The 17862-nt window shown below is 41.2% G+C and overlaps 3 non-coding genes across 3 annotated transcripts; all 3 read right to left on the bottom strand.

Annotated features, from left to right (window-relative positions):
* Nucleotides 1-1156: 1156 nt before the first annotated feature.
* Trnal-caa (transfer RNA leucine (anticodon CAA)) lies at nucleotides 1157-1231 on the bottom strand. The gene has a single exon. It is a non-coding gene; the product is annotated as a tRNA-Leu (tRNA).
* Nucleotides 1232-1457: 226 nt separating this feature from the next.
* On the bottom strand, nucleotides 1458-1532 carry Trnal-caa (transfer RNA leucine (anticodon CAA)). Its single transcript has one exon. It is a non-coding gene; the product is annotated as a tRNA-Leu (tRNA).
* Nucleotides 1533-2059: 527 nt separating this feature from the next.
* On the bottom strand, nucleotides 2060-2134 carry Trnal-caa (transfer RNA leucine (anticodon CAA)). The gene has a single exon. It is a non-coding gene; the product is annotated as a tRNA-Leu (tRNA).
* Between the last annotated feature and the right edge of the window lie 15728 nt (nucleotides 2135-17862).

Genomic DNA, 17862 nt, shown 5'->3' with positions numbered 1-17862 from the left:
TTTTTTAACCTTGTAAACCATTCATAACATTGAATATAACTTAAGCACTCATCACCATAGGCTTGTTGCATCATATGCTGTGTCTCTGTAAAGGTTTTCTTGAGTTTCTTGCAACATTTAATGCAGGCATGTTACTCCACTAATTCTGCCACCTCAAAATTCGCAAACTGTGACACAATGTACTACTCAATACAGCACTGAACAGTAACTAACAGATGTACAACAAAGAAACTTCCAGTAATTACATATTAAATACAGACATCTGCAGGGATGCCAACCGCTTTTTGCTCCAACATGTCATTGTCATGAAATTACAAATGTTCCGGAATTTTTAGAACAGACCTCAAATGTTGTCTGATTCCAGTGCAGGCTTTTTGTTGTGCCTATCTGCAACTCAGCATCTCCACTATATGGCGAATAGTAATTTACCCTTTTCACAACATTGTCAATATTTCGTCTTGGATTTTCTATTGTACAGGGTGATTCAAAAAGAATACCACAACTTTAGGAATTTAAAACTCTGCAACGACAAAAGACAGAACTAAGCACTATCTGTCGGCGAATTAAGGGAGCTATAAAGTTTCATTTAGTTGTACATTTCTCCGCTTGAGGCGCTGTTGACTAGGCGTCAGCGTCAGTTGATGCTAAGATGGCGACCGCTCAACAGAAAGCTTTTTGTGTTATTGAGTACGGCAGAAGTGAATCGACGACAGTTGTTCAGCATGCATTTCGAACGAAGTATGGTGTTAAACCTCCTGATAGGTGGTGTATTAAACGTTGGTATAAACAGAATGAGATTTTCACTCTGCAGCAGAGTGTGCGCTGATATGAAACTTCCTGGCAGATTAAAACTGTGTGCCCGACCGAGACTCTAACTCGGGACCTTTGCCTTTCGCGGGCAAGTGCTCTACCAACTGAGCTACCGAAGCACGACTCACGCCCGGTACTCACAGCTTTACTTCTGCCAGTACCTCGTCTCCTACCTTCCAAACTTTACAGAAGCTCTCCTGCGAACCTTGCAGAACTAGCACTCCTGAAAGAAAGGATATTGCGGAGACATGGCTTAGCCACAGCCTAGGGGATGTTTCCAGAATGAGATTTTCACTCTGCAGCGGAGTGTGCGCTGATATGAAACTTCCTGGCAGATTAAAACTGTGTGCCCGACCGAGACTCGAACTCGGGACCTTTGCCTTTTGCGGGCAAGTGCTCTACCAACTGAGCTACCGAAGCACGACTCACGCCCGGTACTCACAGCTTTACTTCTGCCAGTACCTCGTCTCCTACCTTCCAAACTTTACAGAAGCTCTCCTGCGAACCTTGCAGAACTAGCACTCCTGAAAGAAAGGATATTGCGGAGACATGGCTTAGCCACAGCCTAGGGGATGTTTCCAGAATGAGATTTTCACTCTGCAGCGGAGTGTGCGCTGATATGAAACTTCCTGGCAGATTAAAACTGTGTGCCCGACCGAGACTCGAACTCGGGACCTTTGCCTTTTGCGGGCAAGTGCTCTACCAACTGAGCTACCGAAGCACGACTCACGCCCGGTACTCACAGCTTTACTTCTGCCAGTACCTCGTCTCCTACCTTCCAAACTTTACAGAAGCTCTCCTGCGAACCTTGCAGAACTAGCACTCCTGAAAGAAAGGATATTGCGGAGACATGGCTTAGCCACAGCCTAGGGGATGTTTCCAGAATGAGATTTTCACTCTGCAGCGGAGTGTGCGCTGATATGAAACTTCCTGGCAGATTAAAACTGTGTGCCCGACCGAGACTCGAACTCGGGACCTTTGCCTTTCGCGGGCAAGTGCTCTACCAACTGAGCTACCGAAGCACGACTCACGCCCGGTACTCACAGCTTTACCTCTGCCAGTACCTCGTCTCCTACCTTCCAAACTTTACAGAAGCTCTCCTGCGAACCTTGCAGAACTAGCACTCCTGAAAGAAAGGATATTGCGGAGACATGGCTTAGCCACAGCCTAGGGGATGTTTCCAGAATGAGATTTTCACTCTGCAGCGGAGTGTGCGCTGATATGAAACTTCCTGGCAGATTAAAACTGTGTGCCCGACCGAGACTCGAACTCGGGACCTTTGCCTTTTGCGGGCAAGTGCTCTACCAACTGAGCTACCGAAGCACGACTCACGCCCGGTACTCACAGCTTTACTTCTGCCAGTACCTCGTCTCCTACCTTCCAAACTTTACAGAAGCTCTCCTGCGAACCTTGCAGAACTAGCACTCCTGAAAGAAAGGATATTGCGGAGACATGGCTTAGCCACAGCCTAGGGTATGTTTCCAGAATGAGATTTTCACTCTGCAGCGGAGTGTGCGCTGATATGAAACTTCCTGGCAGATTAAAACTGTGTGCCCGACCGAGACTCGAACTCGGGACCTTTGCCTTTCGCGGGCAAGTGCTCTACCAACTGAGCTACCGAAGCACGACTCACGCCCGGTACTCACAGCTTTACTTCTGCCAGTACCTCGTCTCCTACCTTCCAAACTTTACAGAAGCTCTCCTGCGAACCTTGCAGAACTAGCACTCCTGAAAGAAAGGATATTGCGGAGACATGGCTTAGCCACAGCCTAGGGGATGTTTCCAGAATGAGATTTTCACTCTGCAGCGGAGTGTGCGCTGATATGAAACTTCCTGGCAGATTAAAACTGTGTGCCCGACCGAGACTCGAACTCGGGACCTTTGCCTTTCGCGGGCAAGTGCTCTACCAACTGAGCTACCGAAGCACGACTCACGCCCGGTACTCACAGCTTTACCTCTGCCAGTACCTCGTCTCCTACCTTCCAAACTTTACAGAAGCTCTCCTGCGAACCTTGCAGAACTAGCACTCCTGAAAGAAAGGATATTGCGGAGACATGGCTTAGCCACAGCCTAGGGGATGTTTCCAGAATGAGATTTTCACTCTGCAGCGGAGTGTGCGCTGATATGAAACTTCCTGGCAGATTAAAACTGTGTGCCCGACCGAGACTCGAACTCGGGACCTTTGCCTTTCGCGGGCAAGTGCTCTACCAACTGAGCTACCGAAGCACGACTCACGCCCGGTACTCACAGCTTTACTTCTGCCAGTACCTCGTCTCCTACCTTCCAAACTTTACAGAAGCTCTCCTGCGAACCTTGCAGAACTAGCACTCCTGAAAGAAAGGATATTGCGGAGACATGGCTTAGCCACAGCCTAGGGGATGTTTCCAGAATGAGATTTTCACTCTGCAGCGGAGTGTGCGCTGATATGAAACTTCCTGGCAGATTAAAACTGTGTACCCGACCGAGACTCGAACTCGGGACCTTTGCCTTTCGCGGGCAAGTGCTCTACCAACTGAGCTACCGAAGCACGACTCACGCCCGGTACTCACAGCTTTACTTCTGCCAGTACCTCGTCTCCTACCTTCCAAACTTTACAGAAGCTCTCCTGCGAACCTTGCAGAACTAGCACTCCTGAAAGAAAGGATATTGCGGAGACATGGCTTAGCCACAGCCTAGGGGATGTTTCCAGAATGAGATTTTCACTCTGCAGCGGAGTGTGCGCTGATATCTGCCAGGAAGTTTCATATCAGCGCACACTCCGCTGCAGAGTGAAAATCTCATTCTGGAAACATCCCCTAAGCTGTGGCTAAGCCATGTCTCTGCAATATCCTTTCTTTCAGGAGTGCTAGTTCTGCAAGGTTCGCAGGAGAGCTTCTGTAAAGTTTGGAAGGTAGGAGACGAGGTACTGGCAGAAGTAAAGCTGTGAGTACCGGGCGTGAGTCGTGCTTCGGTAGCTCAGTTGGTAGAGCACTTGCCCGCGAAAGGCAAAGGTCCCGAGTTCGAGTCTCGGTCGGGCACACAGTTTTAATCTGCCATTAAGTTTCATATCAGCGCACACTCCGCTGCAGAGTGAAAATCTCATTCTGGAAACATCCCCTAGGCTGTGGCTAAGCCATGTCTCCGCAATATCCTTTCTTTCAGGAGTGCTAGTTCTGCAAGGTTCGCAGGAGAGCTTCTGTAAAGTTTGGAAGGTAGGAGACGAGGTACTGGCAGAAGTAAAGCTGTGAGTACCGGGCGTGAGTCGTGCTTTGGTAGCTCAGTTGGTAGAGCACTTGCCCGCGAAAGGCAAAGGTCCCGAGTTCGAGTCTCGGTCGGGCACACAGTTTTAATCTGCCAGGAAGTTTCGTTGGTATAAACAGTTTACAGAGAATGGGTGTTTGTGCAAAGGGAAAAGTTCTGGACGGCCGAGAACGAGTGATGATAATGTAGCACGCATCCAGCAAGCATTTGTTCGCAGCCCAGGAAAATCGACTCACAGAGCTAGCAGAGAGCTGCAAATTCCACAATCAACTGTATGGAGAGTCCTACGAAAAAGGTTAGTTATGAAACCTTATCGTCTGAAATTGGTTCAAGCACTGTCTGCAGCTGATAAGATTAAAAGAATCGATTTCTGTGATTTTATCCTTGCTCAAATGGAAACAGATGAATCTTTCATTTCAAAGATTTTGTTTAGTGATGAAGCAACTTTCCACACTAACGGGAAAGTCAACCGTCACAATGTCTGTATATGGGGCACTGAGAATCCGCGGGAAACAACTCAGTATGAACGTGACTCGCGTAAGGTGAACGTTTTCTGTGCCATTTCATACAATAAAGTTTTTGGTCCCTTTTTCTTCGAAGGTGCTACTGTAACTGGACTACAGTATCTGGAGATGTTAGAGAATTGGCTGTTCCCTCAGCTCGAACAAGAAGCACAACAATTCATATTTCAGCAGGATGGAGCGCCACCACATTGCCACTTATCTGTCCGTAACTACCTGAACGTCAACTACCCGAGGCGATGGATCGGCCACCAGGCAGCCCGTGACAGAGCACTTCATCACTGGCCTCCAAGAAGCCCTGATCTTACCCCCTGCGATTTTTTCTTATGGGGGTATGTTAAGGATATGGTGTTTCGGCCACCTCTCCCAGCCACCATTGATGATTTGAAACGAGAAATAACACCAGCTATCCAAACTGTTACGCCTGATATGCTACAGAGAGTGTGGAACGAGTTGGAGTATTGGGTTGATATTGCTCGAGTGTCTGGAGGGGGCCATATTGAACATCTCTGAACTTGTTTTTGAGTGAAAAAAAAAAACCTTTTTAAATACTCTTTGTAATGATGTATAACAGAAGGTTATATTATGTTTCTTTCATTAAATACACATTTTTAAAGTTGTGGTATTCTTTTTGAATCACCCTGTATAATTTTAATGTGATATTTACAGTGTGCTCTATCACATTTGCACATGATCATCAGCCACGCTGGCAATAATTGTTAATATTATTGTGTCTTGACTTTCAGTAATTTTAGTTCTCTTTAATTTTACATTGTGTTGCTGCTTCATTCTTGTAATTAAATATCTCAGTGTTAAGTTGCTCAATTGAAGCTTTCAGTTCTCTAAACCATTAGCAACTGAATTACAAACAATGTCTTGATAGTATGTATTACTCCTAGCTCTGAAAATGGCAGTCACTTGTCACAGCATCAAGTACACACAAAATTTGGTACTTTGGGGGCCATATTGGCTCAGAGAAGGTGCCAAGGTAAAAACATAGTAGATGTGTGGAATAGAATTTACATTATATACTGTTCAAACAAGGGTTACCCCTATAACAGTGAAGTAGTGACAAAACAACTTTGATACAGTTCATGAGCAGTGGAGTTCAAGTCACCAGTGCAGTTCTGTAGGTAATGAAACAATGGATCATAATATATCAGCTAGCCTCTGTGAGAATCACCTTAACCAGGAGTCCTTTTTATTTTGTATTTACTTTTCTTATACAGTGACATCTCCATCAAATTCATTCACTTATTCTCTCTCATCAGTGTCTACCACTCAGTACCAGAACTTAAAAGTGAAGCAAACTTTCCAGTGTTTTAGCATGCAATACCAAAGGTTTGCACTCATACAAATCTCTCTGCTTGTGGTGAGCAGTTATCAGTGATGCTTATGTATGATGGTAGCCCTGGTTAGTGACATGCTGTTGACATACTGAATTAGCTAGCTATCCTGTGGCCCAGTTATCAGCTGTTTTGATCTGAGGTAACAACCTGCTGTCCACATGCAATGACCACATTATTGATCCTGAGAGGACATACTGTACTCACATCAGATCCTTAACAAGTTATCTGATGAAAACTGTTTAAGTTTCATCACTATAAAGAGGGCTGCTGCAAGTCAGTCAAAATCTTATTTTATTTTACTGAGTTATGTGTCCTGATGCCCAAAAGGATTTCATTTATCCCCTTTCCCAAATTTATAGGGGAAATATTCAAGACAGATGGTAACTGGTTCTACAGATGCCTTTATGTTATCTTCTGTGACAACCATAAAAAGAATGGGATGGATAAAGAGATATACATTTTGTGCACTCCATTTGAGACTAGAAGAGGAAAGGGATTGACAGATAAAAGTACCAAGTATTCTGCTATTTGTTGCACCACAGTTTATCTCACACACAGTTATAACACTCCCTCTCATTTTTGTTATACACTGTGACAGCAGCACTCCAAGCAGGCAGGAAGTTACACTTCTCAATATGACATTAGATGAGTGCGAATAGTATCATTTGTATTTATTAGTAACTTTGTTTTTACAATACAGAGCATATGCACTGCCATAAAAATTGGCACTAAGTAAAAAATGACACAAAATTTATTTTTCTTTAGTTTCCTAAAGACTCTGGGAGATATGAAACGATACACAACAGGAAAATTTATTTACAACTCTCTTGTTATTCGTGGATATTTACTGAAGATTGTCAGTTGCTTTCAAGAACAAAAAATGGCTAGCAAATAGCAGAAAACCTGATCTTATACAGAGGGACATTGTACATCTAGTGAAGAACAGTTTCCTTTGCTACATTTCCAGCCAAATCCGTGGATGTGGAATCGAGGAAGCTTGTATGGAATACAATATCTATGTTATTTAACATGTCAAACAATCCACCACTACAGCTGTAGCTGAAGGGAAAACCAAGCATACACGAGAATAAGGAAAAAAAAATACTGTTTTCCAACACAGAAGAAACCAACTCCACAGTTGCTACCACATCTGAGCTGCAAATGGCAAACATTCACTTTCATGCATTAGAAAGTCGAGAGAACTGTAAGTATCTGTGAATTATTAGACTCGATATAAAACTTAAGTGGCAAGGAAGGGTCTATCATAATAAGAACAAATAAAAACAGTAATACATACTTCTTATGCATGAAATATATGTTTATATTCTCTCACTTTCAGCTGAGTAACCTGCAATAATACACTTATTTGAAGGTATTTGTTCATGAATAAGGTGTGGTTATGTGCCTGAATCAGTGAGTGAAATGCTGCTATTTTTACATTTATTTCACAATAATTCATGTCTCTTGATAATTTATAAACACTTAGAACACAAAAATGTAACATTTGTTTCATTAATTAGGTAGGAAAAGAAATAAAAACAATCAGTCTTAACGGCTGGCTTCTTTGAAACTTGTGGCGTTAGTGTTATTTCAGCTGTCAGCCAGTAACTATTTTCACAGTAGTGAGTGTCGTGACCATGTACATTATACAATGTTTGTACCATGACCTATGTAGTGTACATGAATTAGTAATAACAGCAGTTGTCTTATTTTATAAGTGCATCGCTACAAATCCAAAGGTCTGAAATGTAATCTGTAATCATTTGGATTTTCTTCTCACTTATTGCCTCTTTCACCTCTGCCATTGGTGTATAAATGTGAAAAATTCCAAATTACACTATGGTTTGGACCCAGCCAGTTATAGTTGCCCCTATAACTGGCTGGGTAACACAGTTCAAAGGTCAGAGGAAGGCAAGGGTATATCACACTAATTTTATCAAGTCTACTTAGCGATGTGGCGTGTGAGCAAATCTGAGTTGAGCACAGCTTTACGTAGGCATGGCCTACACCTAAACAGGACTAGGAAGGGAAGATTGGTACACCTGATTCATGAAAGTATAGGAGGTGGATCTCAGGCCACACATGGTCAAATACCTGTTGTCATAGGTAGGAAAAGTAGGTCTTTTTAGGATAAATCCAGACAACAGGTTTCCCTGCCTAATGAATATCTCCATCGGTTTAAAAAATACTGAAATAATCACTCACAAGACAGATTTTAACATTTCAAATATCATACATTCCATATGTGATTCGAAAGTACAATTCTATGTACCGACCTGACAGAAAATCCTAGAAAGTTCTGGTCTCACGTTAAATCAGTAAGTGGATCAAAACAGCATATTCAGACACTCTGGGATGATAATGACATTGAAACAGAGGATGACGTGTGTAAAGCTGAAATACTAAACACCTTTTTCTAAAGCTGTTTCACAGAGGAAGACAGCACTGAAGTTCCTTCTCTAAATCCTCACACAAACGAAAAAATGGCTGACGATTTGCTATATAATGGGCGTGCATAGTCCACAACCATCAGAGTAGCATAACATGCATGCTAGGAGACACATTAGAGGAGGTGGTGGTATTCTACACTGCAGATGATAAAACCATGTGTGGAAAAATTAAGTTGGGTCTAGGAGTGACGAATTTCAAGAGAACTATTAATGCAGCACATTGTGCACTAAACAAGAAGGAGAAAAACATGAAAAGGGGGGGGAGGGGGGGAAGAGGGCTGTTTGAAGAACTGTATCCTGACAGCGATGTATGCAGCTAAAAACGCACTGAAGCAGAAAGATGTGGGAAGAAGAAGAAGAGGATCGGTGAAAGCACTTCAAGTTCTACCAATACCCAAGACATCCGGCGGTTCTATTCCTTTTCTCATCTCGGCCCTCTGCACGCTCTCGGCGATAGGTTCCCTTGCTGGTTATGCTGCAGCTATTGCTCGAATGGTCAGGAATGCGCAAAACTCCCAAGAACAGTTAGAAGAGGCAAGAAGACATAACCGCATGATCGAAGCTGCAGCCATTGGAGAAGGACTATACTTGAAACCGTACAGGAAAGGACTTGGCCTATTCATAATTTAAAAAAAAAAAAGCTTTAGGGGTCCTACTAGATCAACCACTCACAAATACAGATCTTCTTAAGTTTGTCAAATAAATGGTTCAAATGGATCTGAGCACTATGGGACTTAACTTCTGAGGTCATCAGTCCCCTAGAACTTAGAACTACTTAAACCTAACTAACCTAAGGACATCACAAACATCCATTCCCGAGGCAGGATTCGAACTTGCAACCGTAGTGGTCGCCCGGTTCCAGACTGTAGCGCCTAGAACCACTCGGCCACTCCGGCTGGCGGCTAACAATAAACTGCATCTGGATATTAATGGTGAAAAAGATATTGTGGAAATAGAACCAGGTGCATACGATATCAACGATTTAAATGAAGTCTTAAAACAGTCTGGGAAAGGTACTGAACTAAGTGCAAACATCAATACACTTAAATCTGAAATAAGGACTGTAAATGCAACAATTGATTTTAACCAGAAAGGTTCAAGATTGTACCTTCTGGGTTTCACAAAAGGACAGGTTTTGGACAAGGATCCAAGTAAATTTTACGAGTTGAATCAGAGTGTGGACATACTCCCTGTCAGCACAATCCGTGTTGAGTGTAACATTGCAACGAACTATCTCAATGATAGACTGATTCATACTATTTACGGATTCTTCCCCTCGGGTGCAACGGGGTATAAGATTGTTGAGACTCCTGCCAATGCAATATACCTTCCAGTGACAGCTCAGACATTGGACTATTTGGAGCTGCTTATTGTGGACCAGAATAATCAACTTGTCGACTTTTGTGGTGAGGAAATCATTGAACGATTACATCTAAGGTAGGATGGGCGTACGGTATAAAACAAGTGCACACAATCCACAGCATGCCACTTCGCTACCGAACAGCAAAGTGATAACACGTGCAAACTACAATTTTCTTAAATCAGTTGGCCTGAAGCCGTGCAATGACGTCCTCACTCTATATAACCAGTCCAGTAGAGCATGATGAGAGAATTATATGTCAGGAATACTTCTCTCATAAACCTTACACTTCAACCACGTTTAACAAGAACGATGAAATCAGGATTGTCATCCAGCACCAAGACGCACTCATGCTTCCATGCAAGAGTTTCATATATCTAGAGGGGTCATTCAAGAAAACCAATGGCAGTGATACAGTGGGATCCAAGCTGACATATAACGCTTTAGCATTCCTGTTCCAAGAGATACCCTATGAACTCAATGGGACTGAGATCGACCATACACGCAATGTCGGCATGACATCAACCCTTAAAACATATGTCTCAGCATCACCAGCAGATTTACATAGTTTAGAAAATGCAGGATGGTTCATAGACGATCCAGAGGATAGAACAGTTGCAGAGTACAAACGATTTACAGCATGCATACCTCTAAAAATGCTTATGGTGTACTTTGAGAACATGAGACAGATTATTATGAATGCTAAACAGGAACTCAATATGGTACAGAGTGTGACGGAGAATAACTAATACATTCAAGGAGCTCAAGAGAAGAATATGATCACAATCAGCAGGATAATATGGAAAATGCCTCACATCAGTGTATCAGACAAGGAGCGTTTGAAGCTTTTAAAAGTTCTGAATTCAGGTACATTTCTGTCACTCACATTTCGCTTGAGGGACATTTTCCAGTACCCAGTGTTACTAACTGCAAGCAGACAAACATGGGCTATTAAAACCTCCAGCCATCTACAGGCACCTAGATTCATCATACTTGCATTTCAGACTGATAGAAGAGGTAATATAGCAAATTATTCCACCGTATTCGATAACTGCAAGTTAACTAATGCCAAAGTCTACCTTAATTCAGAATTCTACCCATATGGCAATCTACATCTGCAGTGGAATCAAAATGAATGCAAGGTTTCACACATCTTTCTATGAAATTGCTGAAGTAGAGGGAGGAGGGTGTGCACTCGGTCCGCGTAAGTTCAAAGAGCTTTCACCGATCATCATAATAGACTGCTCGAAACAGAATGAGATAATTAAGTTTGGACCTATAGATGTGCGAATTGAATTTGAATCATTGACAAATTTCCCAGAACACACTGCCACCTATGCTCCAGTTCTACATGATCATGTGATCAAGTACTGCCCACTCACAGGTGTTATGCAGCGAGCTGTACAAATGAATAGGTACTGCTCCATACCTAGAGCATTTCACGGTGACGTGTCATGCTGTGAACATCATTGTGGATGCTCAGGGTTTCTGTGACGGTGAGCGTAGACAGTTCGTATTTAAAGATGTTGTGGTTGTAGTGTACACACAGGATTCTGGAATAATAGAGACATTCTCAGCAAACATTGCATCAGCAAGATCCTTCAAGCATGCGAGGTGTGCTAAGAGAAGGAAGAGCACAAAGTGGTTAACACATTTCTACCACGGAATTCACTGCGATGATCCTGGCATACCCTATAAAGATAAGGTGACTGCACTTAAATGATTTGATCACATGGACACCATCGTCTACTCGAAGCGGATGGAGAAGATCTCATGGATGCATCGAATATTTAAATTTGCTTCTATTCAAGACCTGGAATTCTCTGGCTACCTTGCTATCCATCGACTCAAGAACATGTATCAAATGGTTCAAATGGCTCTAAGCACTATGGGACTTAACACCTGAGGTCATCAGTCCCCTAGACTTAGAAGTACTTAAAACTAACTAACCTAAGGACATCACACACATCCATGTCTGAGGTAGGATTCGAACCTGCGATTGTGGCAGCACCGCGGTTCCAGACTCAAGTGCCTAGAATATGTATCAAAAAAGTCCTGTTGTATCTGCTTATGAAAATGTAAAATTACTTTTAAGTTGGTTGAGAAATAAATGATTTTTTCCCCTAACAATCCTTGTATAGTTTTTCTTTTTTGACACCTACATCCTTAGCAAGTAAGTTTATCCTGGATACTATACCTGCCTCCATCTATACATGCATTCCACTGGGACTGTCCGACTCACTTACCACAGCCTTTGCGCGCTGTCATTGCGGGAGTAGTGGTACCTGTGCTATAAATAGGTGTGCTTTCACATTCCTCGACCCTCGCCTGCAGGGAAGTCTCTGAAAATGTTTGTGTTAAAGGTGCTATGTCATGTAGCTGCGCATGCAATGCACACGTAACTGCAGAATGTTCACAGATGTATTTTAGCAAAAACATAATGATTAGGGTTTTTTTTAAATAACAACCGTGATGTAGGGTAATTAATTCTTTTCCTTTATTGATTTCAATTCAGTTCTTGAGTTTACAATTTAGTTTGTGATGTGGGATATATATATATATATATATATATATATATATATATATATATATATATATATATATAGCTCTTGAGATGCATTTCAGTTCAATGCAGTGATACTCTTAACTTATTATTATTACTAGAATCCAACACATGTTGGAGATTGCTCGAAGGGAATGTCAGTTATAGAACCATACTTAAAATTAAAGAATAGGTATTGACTAACTTAACTTACAAGCTAAATACTATCACTAAAGAAATTCCATCCAATCAAACTATATTGAGCCGAGCTGCTCTATGAACTAACGTTCTCCTACTTAACTTGATGGTTCCAATTTTTTTTTTTTTTTTTTTTTTTTTTGTGTTTGTTTTGAAGTAGACATTTTCCTAACTTAACGAGACCAGTTATATATATTTGAAATATTCATTTATCAATGAAATACTTTAATAACAAGAACATTTAATTGGATGGTTCCAACTTAACTGAACAGCTGTAAACATTTTTTGAACTAGGTAGCTCTAGACATTTTCCAACACAGACAGCTGAAATACTTTAATAATAAAAATTAATTGGGTGGCTCTAAAGCATCCAACCCAAACAGCTGTACTAAAGAAAAAGAATTATTTGGATGGTGATAAAACTACTTTCACTGGATGGCTAGTGGCAGGTGAACAACATAAAAGCTATTCTATTTAAAAGAAACATGCACATGGTGCGTAGATATATTTAGAGCATAGAAATACGTTTATATCAACAAATAAACATATTTTTTCTGTTTTTTCAATATTTTCTTTTTCGTTTTCACACAAATCGTGTGCATATATAAACATAAAATTTTATTCTTTTCTTTCCATTTTAGCCTTTCTCTTCCACACATTGTCTCTCTCTATGATACACGTGTACATAGTACACAAATATATTACACACATTCTCTCTCTCTCTCTCTCTCTCTCTCTCTCTCTCTCTCTCTCAATCAGAGACCCCCACCACCTCTCTCGCTACAAGTGAGTAGTATGAGTACGGGTGAGTTTCAGTCCCGTCATCACAAATGACCCTTGTATCGTCATGAGGCGACAGACCGATTTTAGACTGTAGTACAGTGTACACCTCGTGTCCTATTGATCGAATACTGGTCTGCCATACCATATGCAGTAGCTGCAGTGCAGCACCATGAACACCACCGCCCAGGCATTGCAAATAGTCTTTGATAGATAGGGCTCTCGATACCATGCAATGCACACCCATAGCGCTCCTCTGGGTGGCACCTTCCGATGTGCGATATGCATACATTTTTGACCGTAGACCTACAAACTCCACAATAGGCAATCCATTCGACTCGTCCTTTATAAGACCGATAACCTTCTTGTTCTGCGGAATAATAGCATAAGGATTATAGGCCGCATATGAGTACGTGTCGAATTCATTACCATGGCACCTAATTACTTCATATGGATTGCAGTTCTTCACCCAACAGATTGCGACCGAACCGCTGAATCTTTCCATCAGTAAATGGGGTATGTTCTCCACTGACTCGGTTGTTTTAACCCCCTCCACTGACGGAATGACCCACTTCCCAGTTCCGTATGTATAAAACCAATACGGACTTGTAGCTGTCACGCCTTTGCGCTTACTGCTACGTATTTTAACTGTAAATAGCTCAGTCCCAATGGTAAGAGGCAGTAGTGAATTCACGTAGTTAATATTTGAATCCAGCACAGCTGCCACAAGCTCAGCTCACTTTTACTCCACTCCTACCCTCGCCATTGCACCAAATTAACTAGGTGCTACGTGGACCTTGCTAAATTCACTTGCGTATACATTTTTGACCGTTACTCGCCAATATTTACCTAATGAATAGTACACTCCTAACCGGACTATTTCCCTAAGAGCTGTGATGATTGAACGGGTTCGATCCACGGCCTACAGTGCCCTACAGTTCACACGGTAACACTGCCTACCTGACCCACTTAACTTGGTAGTGAGCTTATGTATCCAATCACCACTGCTAGCAGCAGTGGATAATCCTATCAGCATGACGAGAGCAGCAGACTTACCGTCGAATCCTCCTGAAAATACTTATAACTACAGTCGCCAGCTCTGAAGGAGCAAAAGAATAAATCAATTTTTGGGCTCGTTTCAAAGTGAAATGGCTTGAGTTGAATTTAAACTTAATTCTGAATATTACTATTTCTGATCATTCTAGATGATTCTACAAAGCAAATACTCTCTCAATTTCTGTGAGGTGGCTTGGTAATTACTACCAAGACAGGTTATGCAACTTCGGTTAACAAAATTCTATCCTTCAACTTATTTAATGATTTTGGATATTACTCTTTGGACCATTGATACAGAATCAGTTAAGTGACTTTACTTGAAAGGTTGCTCAGAAAAATTTAAGTAACTGTAAATAGGCGACTCATTCTGGTGTGACCATTGCTCTTTTCAACATTCTTATACGCTAAAGTATTCTACAACCAAAAGAATCGTAAATGAAAGAGGTGATGGTGGCCTCAGTCTGATTTCACTATACTATGTTTGAGGTTACTACACTTTACAATGAACAACATGCGTCGTAATTTTACTCATTACTATATTCTGTCCTCTGCACTTGCATAAAAGAAAACTGGTATTCTCCTTTTACATGTATACAAAGTTCGACTTAACAATTGCAAGCAGTCTTGCCTTGGGTAGACGTGTCGGTGCTGGTGGTGAGATGCATGTGGCTAACGCAGCTCTTCACGCCTCATGCCCTTAATGGCGGCTGGAACTATGAGCTGTAGCACTCGTATAAGCTACTGCACGTCCGCCATAAAATCTGGGCACAGGAACTCTTACAATCAGCCCCAGTGGCATAGAGGCGGCTTCAACAACCATTCGTCGCGTTTTACTCCAAAAACGGCGACGATATTCGCCTCTTCGCTGTTGCACAATCACTTTTGCGTGAGCACAGTTACGCACGTCCGATCACGTCAACACTCCCCAGGCCATTCCATTGTTCAGTCCCTGTGTCTCCAGCTACCCCTAGCTACGCTCGTATCACCAAGAGTGGGGGCGTTCCCCTACCACCTTTTTACCGAAATCATTTAGTATTTAAGAATATTTATATTTACTACCCTGGAGTCCATACCAGTCATAATAATTTACTACTAGCGCTTTACAATATTAAATTATACAGTAATAACTTATAATTACCAAGAAAAAGAATACATTTGACTCCGAGAGCTTAGTGCATTGTCTGACAGACAGCGCTAATTCCCAGTTTCGCCAATAGATGGCATCAGGGTGCACTCCCTGGCAGTCTCACACAAGCGCGCCCGTTTCCGACGCGCGGGCTCCAAATTACTGACAGCCCACCATCATTTCAGTTCCGTTACACATGCCCCACTTCTTATTGAAGTATCTTACAGTGATAATTCAATAAGAAGTCTCTCCTATAATGAATCTGAAATGTTCGATAAGCTTTTTACCAAGGGTTTTCCCTTTCTTACTGATACACCTCGATACTTATATTACATATTTAAAATGAAACACCAATTCTTTCTCTCTTTCCTGCTAAACATTACATAAATGATTTACATATATTCTTTCCAATTTTCTTACTTCTAAACACAGTACACTTTAAACATATTTTTTTTTTTTTTTTTTTTTACAAAGTTTTAAATACACTTCTTTTATCTCAGGCAAGTAAAACACACGTTATGCGCCTATTACTTTGTAGCCCGTCCTTTTCACTTTACCTCCTCACTTTTCTACCTCTTCCACAACACTTATTTACACATCTATTAAGGCTTTCTTAGAAGCTCAGTCTTTCCCAGTCCGTTTAGTCTCTGCTTAAACTAGAAGTTTCATTAGAATACTGCAATATATTTTAGTGAGCATTTACCTTTCACATGGAACAAAAGAAACACAACTATTTACATATTGGTTTACTTTAATATTTATTTATATATTTATTTTCAATCTGGTAGAATTCGTGGTTCACACCTTTTGAGATCCACTATGTTTCTTACTCCCAGGCGTTTGCCTGTTAATGGGTACTATAAATAATAAGCATTCACATTGGGTATGGACACTATTTTAAATGGTCCATTATATATATATTTAAATTTGCTGATCTCGTAATTAATTTCACTTGACTTTTCATGTGTTTTTACAAGAACGAGATCACCTATTTTGAATTTGGGATTCCTTACTTTTTCGTCGTGACGACGAATTCTCGCATCTGCTTGTTTTCTCATCTTGTCTTTTACTAAGTTCTTTTTATTATCATAATCTAATTCAACTCTATCTGGAAATTCTAGTAGGTCTTCTACTAGACTTTTACTTCTTGTCTTTTTCAGGATTTCTTCTGGAGTAAATCCAGTGCTCTCGTTTGTTAATGAATTCATGATTTCTTCGAATTCACTCACATACATGCCCCACTTCTTGTGGTTACTATGGCAGTACGTCCTAAATAACCGACCTATCTCACGCATATATCTTTCTGCTGGATTGCTTGATGGGTGATTAGCTGAGATATGTACCACTTCTACCTGTTTCTCAGTTATCCCATCCTTCCACATTTTTGAGCAAAACTGAACACCATTATCTGATAGTATTCTCTTTGGCTTCCCTACTTTCACAAAATAATCACACACCATTTTATCATACACAGCTCTGGCAGTAGCTTTTCTCAAGGGATAAAGCTTTATATACTTTGAGAAAAGTTCAACTGCTACAAATATGTACACAAAACCCCCCATGGTTTTCGGTAATGGTCCAAAGATATCTACTGCTACTATTTCTAATACTTCATCAGGTTTTATTGATTGCATGGGCCCTTGATTAGTTGCATTTGTTACTTTCGCCTTTTGGCATAGATCACAAGATCTTATCCTCTGTGCTACCCTTCGTGCCATGTTGTTAAAGGTAATGCATTCATCTAACTTATCGGTACACTTCCGTGCACCACAATGGCCATATGCCAAGTGAACATAATCTATCAGCACTTCAGTGTGTTGTTCCGGCCAACATACTCTCCACTTCTCTGGATTATTTAATCTTTGAAGATACAATACACCTTTATGTATTTTATATGAAGCCCTTATGTTAGTTGCGTCCGGATTGTCAAACTTGACCTTTACCGACTTGAGTGCATCATCATCACTTTGATATCTTCGCATATTCCGACATATTTCCCTAATTTTTTCTCTTCCTTCCGCTTTTTTGAAGTAATTCACCTCAAAAACATCTTCCCTATTCTTTTCACTTTCTAGTGTCTCACATCCTTCCGGTAATCTCGACAAAGCATCCGGTACTGCATGTTCTTTCCCTTTAACATACTTGATCTCTATGTCAAATTGTTGTAAAAACAGCGCCCATCTGGTCAACCTGTTATGTAACAATCTGCAGTCCTTCAAAAATATTAAAGCTTTGTGGTCTGTATGGACCACAGTCTTATGTCCCCATAAGAAAAGTTGAAATTTCCTAAAACCCCATACTATAGCTAAAGCCTCCTTCTCTGAAACTGTATAGTTTCTTTCGTACTTAGACATGGTTCTACTCGCAAATGCTATTTGTCTATGAGTTTTTTCCCCATCTATCATTACCTCCTGAAATATGGATACTCCC

This window comes from Schistocerca cancellata, chromosome 1, assembly GCF_023864275.1.
Source record: "Schistocerca cancellata isolate TAMUIC-IGC-003103 chromosome 1, iqSchCanc2.1, whole genome shotgun sequence".
Taxonomy (NCBI): Eukaryota; Metazoa; Arthropoda; class Insecta; order Orthoptera; family Acrididae; genus Schistocerca; species Schistocerca cancellata.
This window is presented reverse-complemented; position numbering and strand designations above follow the sequence as displayed.